Below are 11,279 nucleotides of genomic sequence, written 5' to 3'. Positions count from 1 at the left end.
GGGGCTGTGCTTGCCTGGAAAATCCCATGGACAGAGGAGCCTGGAAGGCTGCAGTCCATGGGGTCGCTGAAGGTCAGACACAACTCAGTGACTTTATCTTCACTTTTCATTTTCATGCATTGGAAAAGTAAATGGCAACCCAATCCACTGTTCTTGTCTGGAGAATCCCAGGGATGGGGGAGCCTGGTGGGCTGCCGTCTATGGGGTCGCACAGAGTTGGGCACAACTGAAGTGACTTGGCAGCAGTGCTGTTTACCATTGCACCATCTCTGTCTCTCAAAACACGAATTGATAATATAAAGAAGACTGTGACAATGTTCATCTTTTTGAAACTAAAATCTTCAAGCTATCACTTTAATATCAGCAATTAATATGCTAATTACAAGGTTTACTTCCCTAATCATAAAAGCATATCCAGCAAGAATACATTAACCACTGCATCTTCTTTTAACTGCGTGACAGTGATAAGACAGAACTTACTTTAAAATCTTTTTTTAATATTTGCTTTTATCACTAATTTGAGACAAGTCTCTTTTCCTCTCATATCTCCAAGTTAATGGAATTAATACTATATCCCAGTCACATCACCCCTAGAGATTCCACTGAAAAACTGGGTCTGAGTGTGGACAGGAAGGGAGGGCCAGTCTGGGCTTTCATAACATCCCACTCTACAAGGAACAGCCATCCTGGGCTCCACCCATCAATACAGTCTGTCTTTCTATGTGTTCACACACTAGAATTTTAGGTAGGTCAGTTCACATGGGAGAAGGCAATGGCAACCCACTCCAGTACTCTTGCCTGGAAAATCCCATGGACGGAGGAGCCTGGTAGGCTGCAGTCCATGGGGTCGCGAAGAGTCAGACACAACTGAGCGACTTCACTTTCACTTTTCACTTCCATGCATTGGAGAAAGAAATGGCAACCCACTCTAGTGTTCTTGCCTGAAGAATCCCAGGGACGGCAGAGCCTGGTGGGCTGCCATCTATGGGGTCACACAGAATCGGACACAACTGAAGCGACTTAGCAGTAGCAGCAGCAGTTCACATAAGAAATCCAATACCAGGCAAACATGGTCCATCACAACCCATCTGTTCAAGGCTCCTGTGTTCCCAGGTGAAGTCAGAAAGAACCATTAGACTCCTTTAAGGACACTCCACTTCTCAGCTACTGTTTATCAGCTGAACCCAGACTTCATTCATTTTCTATATTGCATGACAAATTGCTCCAAACTTAATGGCTTAAAACAATATTTATTATTGTTTTATTGCATTTACTATCTCAGACTTTCCATATCCAGGAGTCTGGACTGAGTTTTCTGCTTGGGATCTCACAAGGCTGCATCATCATCTGGAGGCTCAGCTGGGGAAAAATCTGTCTCCAGGTTAATTCAGGTTCTCTGCAGAGTTCACTTCTGATGGCTATACTGAAAACCCAGTTCCATTCTGGCTGTGTGCTGGGGACACCCCAGGGTCCTGGAGTCTTTTCACAGTTCCTTGACATACAAGCTTCTCCAACATGGCTTTCATTGAGCTCATGAGGGTCTCTAGTACCCGGTTTGCTAAGAGAGTCTTGGGTAATGTAATCTAATCATAACAGTGATGTTCCCTTACTGTTATCATAGTCTATCATAGAGATAGAAGCACAGGTCTAGCTCACCCTCAAGGAGGGATTATACGAGGTCATGGACAACAGGAGGCAGGGGTTACAGCAGCCACTGTTAAGTCTTTCCCCATACAGCCTTTGGCATTTCCCCATCCCCATTTCTCTGTGACCTGCTCTGGCCAGTAAGATGTGAAAGCTGTGACCAAGTGCCAGTTCCCAACCTAGGCCTGGGTGGCCTTGGTCCTCTCTCTTTCTCTCTCAGAAACTTGCTAGGTTACCATGAAAGCAAGCCCAGGTTAGCCTGCTGGAGCATGAGAGATGCGTGAAGCAGATAAGTCCTCCCAGCAAGTGCAAAGACCCTGAAATTCAACGATGTTTGATGTGTGTGACAATTAGACAGAAATCAGACTGAGTGGGGAGTGGTAAGAAATGAGGCTGGAGAAGCTGCCAGGAGCCTTGAAAGCCATGATGAGGACTTCATGTTTTATTCTAAATGTATGACAGCAACGAGGGAACAAATGAGTAAACAAACAAATGAACACAGGAGTGAATGGCCAGTCAGGGAGAAGCGTACCTGGTTTCTAACAGGGGAGACCCGCAGCCACTGCTATGGACAGTTTATCTGGGATTAGGAACTCAAAGAAGAGTACACCCCATACTTCTCTGTAACAGACTCAGCTCACAATAAAGGAGCCCTGGGTGCCATGTAACCTGACTCCTGTTGCCTTCTTTCCTGACTCAGTGGACATCAGATTAGCTGTGAAATTGATTGTTAATTTTATTATTACACGTTGTGTCCCCAATGACAGATTTATAATTTTTGTCCATTAAACACTGTAGAAAATTTAAAAAGGAGTTACAAACCAAAATTTCAATAATAATGGACTTTGTGTTTGCCCATATATTTACCTTTTTCTGCAGGCTTCCCAGGTGGCACTAGTGGTAAAGAACCTACCTGCCAATGCAGGAGACACAAGAGATGCTGGTTTTCTCTCTGGGTTGGGAAGATTCCCCAGAGGAGGGCATGGCAACCCACTCTAGTATTCTTGCCTGGAGAATCACCACAGACAGAGAAGCCTGGTGGGCTATAATCCATAGGGTCACAAAGGACACAACTGAAGTTAGCACACACACACACATCACTTTGCATTACTATCGAAGGTCCTTTCATTTCAACTTGAAGGACTCCCTTTAGAATTTCTGGTAGAGTAGGTCGAATGGTAATGAACTCCTCTAGCTTTTGTTTATCAGAGAATGTCTTACTTTCTCCCTCATATCTGAAGCGCAGTTTAGCCAGATATAGAATTCTTGATTGACAGTTTTTGTTTCAGCATTTTAAATTATATCACTGCCCACTGACCTCCATGACTTCTGATGATAAATCAGCTAACAATCTATTGAGGATCCCTTGTACGTGCTAAGGTTTCTCTTGCTATTTTTAAGATTCTTTGTCTTTGTTTACAGTTTGATTATATGTCTCAGCATGGATCTCTCTGAGTTCATCCTACTTAGAGTTTATGGAGCTTCTTGAATCATGTCTTTCTCCAAATTAGGGAAGTTTTCAGCCACCATTTCTCCATATAATCATTCTGTCTCTTCTTCTGAAATGCCCATAAGGTATAAGTTGTTCCCCTTAATGGCATTCCACAAATCCCTGTGGTCTGTACGTTTTTATTCATTCCTTTTTCCTGCTTCTCAGAGTCTATACTTTTTTTAATAGTTCTATCTGCAAGTTCCCTGATTTTCTTTCTCTTCTTGTTCTAATTTGTTGCTGAACCCCCTCTAGTGAATTTTTATATAAATTATTGTACTTTTCAGCTCAAAACTTTTGTTTCCTTTTTATAATTTCTGTTAATATTCTCATTTTGTTCACACATTGATTTCCTAATTTCATTTTGTTCTTTATCCATGTTTTCCCTAGCTCTTTGAAAATACTTGAGAGATTTGCTTTAAAGTCTTTGTCTAATGATTTTGATGTCTGAATTTCTTCAGGGACAGCTTCTGTCAATTAATTTTGTTCCTCTGAATGGGCCATCTGTTCCTGACTCTTTCTATGCCTTGCAATTGTGTTGTTGTTGTTGTTGAAAGTGTGCATTTGGCTATTATAACGTAGTAACTCTGGAAATCAGATTCTACTTCTCCCCCCTTCCTCAAGGTTTGCTAATCTTTTCTGTCCTTTCTCCTTCCTTTTCTCTCTCACCCCTCCCTCTCTTTCTTCGATGCTGTTGAAGGCTACAATAGTACATTTGTTTGAGACTGTTCCAAAATATTTTTGCAAAGATTATATGCCCTGTCATGCTTAATCACTGTGACTATTCTATTTCTTTAGCTTGTGTTTAATTGGTGTTTCGGCAGAGATTTCCTGAAATGCCAGGAGCCGAAACAGATACAAAACAAAGAAACAAATAATGCCAAAAGAAGACTGCAAAATGAGAAAACAGCCAGCTTTCCTGGCCTTTGCAGATTAGCTCTGCCCTAGGGACACCCCACCACTTACCTAGACGTTCTCTGAGCCTAGGGATACACTCTAAGTGAATGCCTCGTTTCAGAGTTTATTTGAGTATCTTTGCTGTACATGCACATGTGTTTCTAAATTCTCCTGTATACATGGCTACTTTTGAAGGTCAGAGGTCAGTTTTCATTCCAATCCCAAAGAAAGCCAATGCCAAAGAATGCTCAAACTACCACACAGTTGCACTCATCTCACACCCTAGTAAAGTAATGCTCAAAATTCTCCAAGCCAGGCTTCAGCAATACGTGAACCGTGAACTTCCTGATGTTCAAGCTGCCTTTAGAAAAGGCACAGGAACCAGAGATCAAATTGCCAACATCCGCTGGATCATGGAAAAAGCAAGAGAGTTCCAGAAAAACATCTATTTCTGCTTTATTGACTATGCCAAAGCCTTTGACTGTGTGGATCACAATAAACTGTGGAAAATTCTGAGAGAGATGGGCATACCAGACCACTTGACCTGCCTCTTGAGAAATCTGTATGCAGGTCAGGAAGCAACAGTTAGAACTGGACATGGAACAACAGACTGGTTCCAAATAGGAAAAGGAGTACGTCAAGGCTATATATTGTCACCCTGCTTATTTAACTTCTATGCAGAGTACATCATGAGAAACGCTGGACTGGAAGAAACACAAGCTGGAATCAAGACTGCTGGGGAAAATATCAATAACTTCAGATATGCAGATGACACCACCCTTATGGCAGAAAGTGAAGAGGAACTCAAGAGCCTCTTGATGAAAGCGAAAGTGGAGAGTGAAAAAGTTGGCTTAAACCTCAACATTCAGAAAACGAAGATCATTCAGAAAACGAAGTCCCATCACTTCATGGGAAATAGATGGGGAAACAGTGGAAACAGTGTCAGACTTTATTTTTTTGAGGGCTCCAAAATCACTGCAGATGGTGACTGCAGCCATGAAATTAAAAGATGCTTACTCCTTGGAAGAAAAGTTATGACCAACCTAGATAGCATATTCAAAAGCAGAGACATTACTTTGCCGACTAAGGTCCATCTACTCAAGGCTATGGTTTTCCCTGTGGTCATGTATGGATGTGAGAGTTGGACTGTGAAGAAGGCTGAGCACTGAAGAATTGATGCTTTTGAACTGTGGTGTTGGAGAAGACTCTTGAGAGTCCCTTGTACTGCAAGGAGATCCAACCAGTCCATTCTGACCTTCAGATCAACCCTGGGATTTCTTTGGAAGGAATGATACTAAAGCTGAAACTCCAGTACTTTGGCCACCTCATGCGAAGAGTTGACTCATTGGAAAAGACTCTGATGCTGGGAGGGATTGGGGGCAGGAGGAGAAGGGGACGACAGAGGATGAGATGGCTGGATGGTATCACTGACTCGATGGACGTGAGTCTGAGTGAACTCCGGGAGTTGGTGATGGACAGGGAGGCCTGGCATGCTGCAATTCATGGGGTCGCAAAGAGTCGGACACGACTGAGTGACTGAACTGAACTGAAATCTCCGAAAGCATCTAACCTCAGCTTCCTCTCCTCGCAGTGGGAGTATGGAAAAACCCTGGCCTGATGCAGCAGTGTAAGTACTGAGACCCTCACCAGTGGTGAGCCAAAAGGGAATACTTTTTGGCAATATGTCTGGCACATGAGGGTACAGAGCAAACAGTAATTAAAAGATGGTGGTGTCGGCAGCCATCACTGACCATCATCTGAGGCACTGAAGAGAGAAAATTACAGGCTCGGGGCAGTTGGTTACTAACCCAAAGCAAACTGTGAGAGACAGAGGCTTCCTTGGCAATTCTGAATAAACAAAAAATATTTCCTGGAGCCAGAGGTAGACCAAGCTGAGAACCAAACTCAAGACTTTTAGAAAAGTGAATCCCTTCCATCAAAGTCAGTGCCTGATACAGACTGAGAGGGACTGAGAGACTGAAACAGAGGAAATGGGTATTTCTGGGTGGGTGCATATGAGAACCTTGAAACTCCAAGAGGAAATGAGCCCACCGGGGTGAATAAAGGGTTTATAAAGGGAACATGGCCTGGAAACAAAATCTGGGGATTTGCAGCATCCAAGTGATGGGCTGGCCAAGGCCACTAGGGCAGGATTGCCAGAGAGGTGGGAGGAAATCCAAGAGGGAAGCTAAAGGAAAACATGTTGGTAGACAGGTTGTGAAGAGGTTAAATAGGGCTCAGGTATGGTGAGGGCCACAGTGTCTTGGGGATCAAATGACATGGGAGGGGCCACTCCAGGGAGGTGGATGTTAGTTGGCAGTGACTAAGGAACCCAGAGCAGAGAGTAAGGCAGACTGGTGGGTATGTACCAGGGGGAGACAGGAGAAACCTGACAGCTGCAGATAGACACTAGGAAAGGTTCATCAGTTTTTTCTTAAGATGCAGAGACCCCAACATTTTCAGTTAGTGGGATGTGGGACCAGTCTGACTTCCCATCATTCCGGGGAGGGAATTTCCAAGAAATGGGATAAGCTAGGCTCTGAGTCCAAGTCCTGCTCTACTATTCGCTCTCCTGGCAGATGATTTTGCATCTCCAGGCCACATTTCTATAATAGCCAGCTTCAAAGTTCTGTTGAGATGAAGTCAGAAATGCATGCGAAGTCCCTGGACCAATAATCATAGCGATTTCCAGATATGAAAAGCCAAAGAGATGGCTGAATGAAAGACACTCCCAAGTTTTTTATCCCAAAAGGCTGGGAAATAGCAGCGTGTGGATGGCTGAACCAGGGGAAATCCTGGCAGGAAGAGTTTCAGAGAAAGAAGGATGACAAGGTAGGTTTCTGCAGGCCAATGCCTGGGTCATGGCAGGACATCAAAAGTGGAAACATTTACACATATGTGGCATCCAGGACCAGATGCAGGAGAGGATTCAGGGATGGGGAAAGAGTGCTGGCTTCCCCAGCCCAGAGGTGAGCGGTGGGTGAGTCAACAGGGGCTTGTGTAATGCTTGGCAGAGTCACACAGGAACACCCACAACTGCCCTGTGTTTAGCCATGACTTTGTGTCAGACCCTTTACCCACTGTATCTTCAGCCCTCCTGATTAATCTGCATTTTACAGTTGAGCAAATGGAGGCTCAGAGAGGTCACCCAGCTAATAAATGACACAGCCTAGGATCCAACAGCCATGCTGGCTCCCAAACCTGCATTCTTTACACTGCCTCACACCACGCCAGAGGATGGAGTCTTAGGGGAGGACTATGTTTAGGAGATGAAAGAAAACAGCGCATTGGACAGAAGGACGGGGCGAGGGTGTGACGTTAGGGAGGCCAAGGAAGGATAGTTTCAAGATGGTGGAGGTGGTGAATAGTGCCAGGTGCTGCAAAGAGAGGAGTGGGGATGAAAACTGGAAGTCTACTGCATTTGGGGAGTAGAAGGTTCTGAGGAATTGTGAATGGCTGTGGTGGGGGGGGGGGTGGCGGTCCCTGTGTCAGTAGAAACAAAGATGGTGCTGGCCCCCATCCTCCTAAAAGTGAAAGGCGCTCAGTCATGTCCAACTGTTTGTGACCCCATGGACTATAGTCCATGGAACTCTCCAGGCTAGAACACTGGAGTGGGCAGCCTTTCCTTTCTCCAGGGGATCTTCCCAACCCAGGGATTGAACTCAGGTCTCCTGCATTGCAGGCAGATTCTTTACCAGCTAAGCCACAAGGGAAGCCCCAAAATACTGGAGTGGGTAGCCTATCCGTTCTCCAAGGGATCTTCCTGACCCAGGAATCAATCTGGGGTCTCCTGCACTGCAGGAAGATTCTTTACCAATTGAGCTATCAGAGAAGCCCTCTCTCCTAGGTCCCCACAATGGTGCTGCTGGAGAAACGCCCACGGAGGGCAGCTCCACCAGTGTCTGCTGGTCACTGCAGACTCAGCGAATCAAAGTCAAGCCCTTGTTCTCACAGCTCACAACTCAACTAGGGACACTAGCTTTCAAACGTGACAAGAGAACACACACCAAAGGGAGTACCTGTGTACCCCAAGATTCCTCCCACTACCCTGAATGCTGTCAACTTCTGGACAGTCGGGACCTAGGCTCCCCTCCGACAAGCTGGGCCAGCATATGTGTGCTGTGGCAGCTGCAGAAGCCATGAAGGCATGCTGGCTGCACAGTGCGTGCAGCTGGAGAAGAAAACAGGTCCAGGACTGAACTCTAGGTAGCACCAGCCTGCAGGGGACTGGCAGAAGAAAGTAGGATCCCTGAAGGACACCAAGAAGGAGTCAGAGAGGAAGGAAGGCAAACTGCTCAATCTTTTTTTTTTAAGATTTTTGTTTTTGATGGGGACACCTCCAGCAACTGATTCCTCCCTCCCTCACCCCTCCTCACCCTCCGCCCCCACACAGATTTCCTCTTTCCCTCTCAGTTTCTAAAATCCACAGGCCAGTGTCCTCCATACTAGCAAATCAAGTCTCTGGACTCTTCCCTCCCTGCCTCCTCTCACCTGCCACGGTTCAGGAAAGGACAAGCAGAATTCCTGTGCTGGACAAGCCCCGGGGCTGGGTGTCCCACCGGGAAAGCCGTTAGCTGCCACCATGTCTGAAATGCCAATGTTATCATCAGTTTCTTCAGTGAAGAGCTATTCTCCCCTGTCTTAAAATATAAACGTGCTTGGAAGAGTAACTAGCATACTTTGTCTCTGACTCTAATCAGGAGAAGACCTCTTTCATGTGTTTTGGAGAATCAAGTATCTTGGAAGCTGGGGGCAGCATGAGTTGGCACCAAGAGATGTTTTAGGGAGCTGAGAGGGAAGGTGAAGGGGCTGATGGAATCTTAATCCATTTTGCAATTTTGTCCTGGATTAGCCTCATGCCTTGGCTTGAGTTCAGGGTAAGGAGCAATCATTCATTCATCACTGAGGCTGTGAGTCCTCCGACTGCATCCTCTTGGTCTTTCTCAGAATTTACCTGTGGACATTTTCCACATAACAGTGGGGGGAAATCAGCCAATCTGGAGAGCTGATGCCTTGCAGAAACAAATGGGGGTCAATTCTGAGGGTGGTCCTGTGTGGTCTCCCAGAGGATCCCCAAGGGGATTGGCCCTGCAGCCCACAGGAGTAACCCATTCACTAACTAGTGCACCTGACTGCTACCCCTTCAGAGTGCTTCCTGGATAAATGTGCTTAGTCACTCAGTCATGTCTGATTCTTTGCAACCCCAAGGACTGTAACCCGCCAGACTCCTTTGTCCATGTGGATTCTCCAGGCAAGAATACTGGAGTGGGTTGCCATGCCCTCCTCCAGAGGATCTTCCCAACCCTAGGATCGAACCCAGGTCTCCCACATTGCAGGCAGATCCTTTACCCTCAGAGCCACCAGGGAAGCCTGCTTCCTGGATAGCCTCTAGAAAAAAATCTATTCACACCCAAACTCATTTCAGATCTTGATTTGGGGAGAATATAAACTGTATAATGAATCTTTCCCTGATTCCTAATACCGATAGGGAGAAAATAAAGTCCACTGGCTCTCAAAAAAAAACAAAAAAGAAACAAAAGACCAAAAAACAAACAAACAAAAAACCCAGAACCATAATTCAGAAATATGCATTAAAAGTTTAAATGCCCAGTAATTCTTCTAGAAGTTTAAGAAAACTGAATGCAAATAGGTATGTAGAAGGATGTTTATCCTTCTACCATGTAGAAGAATAAAAATTGGGAAATAATTTAAATTTTTCCAGCAAGAAGAAATTAGCTAACAAATCACAGTAACCCTATGTTGCCATTAGAAATAATATTCAACAGTACCGTGTGTTTCTATGTCTTTCCATGTCTTTGGTACGGTAAGTGAAAATTCAGGTGACGAAACATCATGGAATCTACTTTCATCCCTAGTACATCCCTAGGTGACCATGTGAGCATGTCAGGAGGACGACAGCGAAATGCTAACAGTAGTTGGTTATGTTCGGGTGGGAAGACGGGGACTGCGGCTCATGTTCATTTCCTTCTTCACACGTTTCCGAACTGAAAAAACATATAGACTTTTTAAATGGCTGATACAGCTTTAAAAACTTTAAAAAGGAACTGTAAAACATGCCAATGGCCTCACCCAGGTAGAACTGAATTCCACAGCCAACCCGCCTGTCCTCCCACAAGAGCTGCTGGTCTCACAGGCTAGGGGAGTGGGAAGCGCCCCCCTCAGCCTGGGCTGTCACTGGGCGGCAGCCCTTCTAAGTGAGTCAGCGGACGGGACCCGGAGGCCAGGGGAGAGCAGCACATCACATCACGTGTCCCGCGTGTGTGACCCCATCTGACTTCCAGGGAACGCATGCAGCCCTGAATCCAGGCTTGGGGTCGCCTGTCAAGGCAACCCCCTCCACTCCCTGCAGACCGCCCATCCCCCCGCCTCCCTGGAGCCCCAGCTGGCACTCAGCAGGTCCCTCTCCAATTTGCCGCACTTTTGAGAGTTCGTTATTCCCAAGGAAGAGTCCGTTGCCATGGCGATGCGACCTTCCCAACCCTGGGACCCCGCCCCGGAGGCAGAATCCTCCCCCCGCCCCACCCCCGCCCCCGCCCTGACCCCGCGGGTGGAGAGGGTCTTAGGTTCTTAGGGGCTGGGGCTTGGGAGGAGGGGGTGGGACATCAATGACGGCCCCAGGTAAGGGGACAGGGGAGGAAGGTGCTCTTACAAGCCCTTTGGCTACTTCGCCCTTCCCAACTCCCCTCTGGGGCAAATGCCACCTCTGCTTCTGGAACTTTCGGGCGGGGCTGCTCTACTTTCCTCTCAACGTCTTCCAAGAACCCTGGGGCGTCTGTAGAAGTTTCTGGAAGGCAGCGCTCAAGAATGAAGGTTTAACCTCTCAGGTTCCTGCAGGCCAGACTGAAGATTTGGGAGGGGTGAAAGGTGGGAAGAAGGGGGAAAGCGACCGGTGCGCTTGCACTGGTGGGTGGCATGGTCACAGGGCCTAAGAGCGGCTGAGGTCAAGGGCTGGGTTGCCTGGGGTCCCGGGGAGACCTAGCCCGGTGACGTCGTGGCCATGCCCACCAGGAGGTGGGGAGGCTGGGAGGCGGGGAGGCGGGGGTCACTTGCGCCTGCTCACTGGGGCCCCGCCCTCTGCCTCAGGCCACACCCACCACCACTCCAGGGCTCCCGTGATCGCCACACCTCTGGCAGCACCGACTCACGGACCTCAGCGACCAGAGGAACATTGTCTCCTGTTACTCACCGCAGGTGGCTGCCCAGGGGAGAGCTCCAGGAGCATCACCGA

This window comes from Capra hircus, chromosome 13, assembly GCF_001704415.2.
Source record: "Capra hircus breed San Clemente chromosome 13, ASM170441v1, whole genome shotgun sequence".
Classification (NCBI taxonomy): Eukaryota; Metazoa; Chordata; class Mammalia; order Artiodactyla; family Bovidae; genus Capra; species Capra hircus.
The sequence above is the reverse complement of the archived record's forward strand: the minus strand, read 5'-3'. Positions refer to the sequence as shown.